A 5,000-nucleotide genomic window follows, 5' to 3' on the forward strand; every position below is an offset into this window, starting at 1 on the left:
GTCGTGTCTTTGGGCACCATTAAACTGAAGACATGTTTATCAATTAACTCCCTGTAATTATCATCACGCGATTAAACTGATTAATCGTTTAATTGTAATTAACTAGGAGATCGGGGCACCAAGGAAAATATTCAGATTACAAAGTTATAATTTTCCTAATATAACTTTCCTATATTATAACATTATATATTATATTCTATTGTAGTATAGGCCAATTATCTTCTGGTTTAAATGGTGTATTTTACCTCGCGTCCAGTCTCATTCCAAACGTCGTAAATTGTTGTATCTGCACGAACCCAGTCTTTACTAAATCATCCATACATCAATTGTCTTAAAATCATTTATTTACTAAACTAAGTAATTCACAGAAAGCATACAAACAGTAATTATCGTCACAAAGAATTGGTAGAGGAATGTGCCCTTGTGGGCTAAACAGGCATGGCGGCCTGTTGAACAAAGGGTCATAAAAGGTCAGCTGAGGAGGCACACAGAGTTCATTAATATTAACAATTGATATGCTAATCCTTTGCACATGAACGCTCACTCATTCGGGAACAATTGCAATCAATATATATTTACACTCAGTGTGTCGTCGGGATCCTTGTTGGAGCGTCGTTCTGTTGGAGAGTTCTCTCTCTCTCTCGGTTGGAATGGATCTTTCAAAGCGACATTCATTAATGTCGTCATAGAATGGATGTTTCGTCGGTCTTCGCGTTCAATGATATAATTTCTAGCTGCAGACTATTAATTAATATCAAAGACTTGTTCTTATTCTGTCGGTATCGATAGTCTAAAAGTTAACCACGTGGTGTAGTTCATTTTCAGTAGAGGAACTGGATGGTCAAACCTATTGGCCAACTCGCAATGGAGTGGAGGCCTGGTCTGAAGAAAGTAAATCAGGGTGGGGTTTTATAGTGAACATAGAACAGGCTTGTCACATGACGCCTGGTCCTGTCTGTGTCCCTGGGGCGTGCCAATGACTGATTTAACCTGTTTAGAATAAGGGGCAGTATTGACACGGCTGGATAAAAAACATACCCGATTTAATCTGGTTACCACTCCTACCCAGTAACTAGAATATGCATATACTTATTACATATGGATAGAAAACACCCTAAATTTTCTAAAACTGTTTGAATGGTGTCTGTGAGTATAACAGAACTCAAATGGCAGGTCAAAACCTGAGAGATTCCTTTACAGGAAGTGGCCTGTCTGACCATTTCTTGAACTTCTTTTCCATCTCTATCATTTACTAAGGATCTCTGCTCTAACGTGACACTTCCCACGTCGTCCATAGGCGCTCAGAGCCCGGGAAAAAACAGAATGTCGTCATTCCAGCCCCAGGCTGAAACACATTATCGCCTTTCTCAAGTTGCCGATCAAGGGACACTGGGCTTATGCGCGTGACCCCGACCGCCCCCGCCTTTGGGATTTTTTCCTCTGTTTGCCGAAAAGGAGATTCCCTGTCGGAATATTATCGCTTTTCTACGAGAAAAATGTCGTAAAAATTGATTTTAAACAGCGGTTGACATGCTTCGAAGTACGGTAATGGAATACTTTGAATTTTATTGTCACGAATTGCGCCATGCACGCGACACTTTACTATTTCGGATAGTGTCTGGAACGCACGAACAAAACGCAGCTATTCGGATATAACGATGGATTATTTTGGACCAAACCAACATTTGTTATTGAAGTAGCAGTCCTGGGTGTGCATTCTGACGAAGACAACAAAAGGTAATCAAACTTTTATAATAGTAAATATGATTATGGTGAGTGCTAAACTTGCCGGGTGTCTAAATAGCGAGCCCGTGATGCCTGGGCTATGTACTTAGAATATTGCAAAATGTGCTTTCACCAAAAAGCTATTTTAAAATCGGACATATCGAGTGCATAGAGGAGGTCTGTATCTATAATTCTTAAAATAATTGTTATGCTTTTTGTGAACGTTTATCGTGAGTAATTTAGTAAAATGTTAGCGAATTCCCCGGAAGTTTGCGGGGGGTATGCTAGTTCTGAACGTCACATGCTAATGTAAAAAGCTGGTTTTTGATATAAATATGAACTTGATTGAACAAAACATGCATGTATTGTATAACATAATGTCCTAGGGTTGTCATCTGATGAAGATCATCAAAGGTGAGTGCTGCATTTAGCTGTCTTCTGGGTTTTGGTGACATTATATGCTGGCTTGAAAAATGGGTGTCTGATTATTTCTGGCTTGGTACTCTGCTGACATAATCTAATGTTTTGCTTTCGTTGTAAAGCCTTTTTGAAATCGGACAGTGTGGTTAGATTAACGAGAGTCTTGTCTTTAAATGGCTGTAAAATAGTCATATGTTTGAGAAATTGAAGTAATAGGCTTTTTAAGGTTTTGAAAATCGCACCACAGGCTGGCAGTGGCTGTTACGTAGGTGGGACGAATTCGTCCCGCCTAGCCTAGAGAGGTTAATTGAACATAAATACATTCTATCACATTAACATCAGTACACAGCATCTCAATATATTACAAAATAGCTTTATCCTTATTAATACATTCTATACAACCATTTGGATGCAAGTCCCATAGCTGAGGCTATTATATAAACAGTTTTATGGTAATATGGCTATATTGTCTCTTCTGAGTGTCACAAAATTGTACCAAGCGGACCAGTTCGTAGCTGGATTCTTCACCAATCTTTCATACCTTCTCCAGAACATAAATGTCATTCGGTTCCCCAATTCTGTGAGTTGGAAGAACTTCCTGTGTCTCTCTATGAAACCCCTCTGTGTCTCAACTGGGCCATGTGGCAAGAGATTCTCCTCTAGAATTTTACAACCCCTTCACACAGGGCCTGGGTGGGGGAAGGTAGGTTGGGGGATGGTGCAAGGGGGAGGGGGTCAACTGTCCTCCCTGTACTCAAAGAGGGCAGCGTCATGACAGTGGTATAATCCAATAGTTTAATCGAAGAGCGGGACAAGCGGCCTCTACTCCTAAACAGCTTTACCTCAAGCCCGATTGTTTACATATTTCAACTAAACATCTGAGGTTAAGAGTAAAACAAAAATATTAATTGATTTATGCTGTACTGCCACTCAGGTACATGTCGATGTTGTAAACGTTCGTAGCCGTATGTTCTGCAGTGCTGAAGCTGTAAGACCTACAGATTTATGCCGTGGTGCTGTGCTGAGCAGACCGTCCTGTTGGGTTCTCTGTTCCTCATCCTTCAGCCTTTATTAATCAGTCTACATGTAGGTCCTTCCCCAATGCTCTCTTATCAAGGCCATTTAGACCTACAGGTCAGTGTATTTAACTAAGATAGGTAAGACAACCACAACCATCACACCATCTTGAAATTGATTTTCAATACTTCCTAAACAAACGCAAAAGCTTACATATTTCTGGACGCAAAAACAAATGAGCACATAACGGGAGTGATTTTTATCGGGACAGGAAAGTTTCTGGGGGTTCTAGAACTGTTGCAGGATCAGGACAATACATGACAGTTTCTGGGGGGTTCTAGAACTGTTGCAGGATCAGGACAGTACAGGACAGTTTCTGGGACTTCTAGAACTGTTGCAGGATCAGGACAGTACAGGACAGTTTCTGGGACTTCTAGAACTGTTGCAGGATCAGGACAGTACAGTTTCTGGGGGTTCTAGAACTGTTGCAGGATCAGGACAGTACAGGAAACACCTCTAGTGTGGTGTTCTGTAGGTAGGTCAGTGATCCTGTCTGTTTTAAATAGATATTTTAGACTTCACTAACTGGGACAGTGCTGCTACAACACATGCCACAAGTTGGGCTGTGTGTGTGTGTGTGTGTGTGTGTGTGTGTGTGTGTGTGTGTGTGTGTGTGTGTGTGTGTGTGTGTGTGTGTGTGTGTGTGTGTGTGTGTGTGTGTGTGTGTGTGTGTGTGTGTGTGTGTGTGTGTGTGTGTGTGTGTGTTTGTGTGTGTGTGTGTGTGTGTGTGTGTTCACTCTGTTTGAAATAATAGTGTTTAACATGATTTTTAAATGACTACCTCATCTCTGTAACCCCCACACATACAATTATCTGATTGGTCCCTCAGCCGAGCACTGAATTTTAAACACAGATTTAACCACAAAAGACCAGGGAGGTTTTCCAATGCCTCGTAAAGAAGGGCACCACTTGGTAAATGGGTCAAAATAATAAAAGCAGACATTGAAATATCTCTTTGATCATTATGCAGTTATTACACTTTTGGATGGTATATCAATACACCCAGTCACTACAATGATACAGGCGTCCTTCCTAACTTAGTTGCCGGAGAGAAAGGAAACCGTTCAGGGATTTCACAATGAGGCCAATGGTGACTTTTAAAACAGTTTAATGGCTGTGATGCGGAGAAAACTGAGGCTGGATCAACAACATTGTAGTTACTCCACAATACTAACCTAAATGACAAGGGTGAAAAGAAGGAAGCCTGTACTGAATAGAAATATTCATAAACATGCATCAAGGCACTAAAGTAATACTGCAATAATTGTTTTTGCCAAAGCAATTCTCTTTTGGACCTGAATACAAAGTGTTATGTTTGGGGAAATTCCCAATACAACAGATTACTGAGTAACACTCTTCATATTGTCAAGCATAGTGGTGGCTGCATCATGTTATGGGTATGTCATCATTAAGGACTGGGGAGATTTTCAGGATAAAAAAGAAACAGAATGGAACTAAGCACAGGCAAAATCCTAGAGACAAACCTGGTTCAGTCTGCTTTCCACCAGACACTTGGAGATGAATTCACCTTTCAGCAGGACAATAACCATAAAACACAAGGCCAAATATACACTGGGGAGATGAATTCACCTTTCAGCAGGACAATAACCTAAAACACAAGGCCAAATATACACTGGGAGATGAATTCACCTTTCAGCAGGACAGTAACCTAAAACACAAGGCCAAATATACACTGGGGTTGCTTACACCAGGTTCCTAAGTGGCCTAGTTACAGTTTTAACTTAAATCGGCTTGAAAATCTATGGCAAATGGTTGTC

General features: G+C 40.7%; 1 protein-coding gene across 1 annotated transcript in view; it reads left to right on the forward strand.

Moving 5' to 3' along the window:
• LOC106596204 (glutamate receptor ionotropic, NMDA 2A-like) overlaps positions 1-5,000 on the forward strand; it is a 266,124-nt gene that overhangs the window by 202,261 nt on the left and 58,863 nt on the right.

Source organism: Salmo salar, chromosome 06 (assembly GCF_965601325.2).
Source record: "Salmo salar chromosome 06, fSalSal1, whole genome shotgun sequence".
Taxonomy (NCBI): Eukaryota; Metazoa; Chordata; class Actinopteri; order Salmoniformes; family Salmonidae; genus Salmo; species Salmo salar.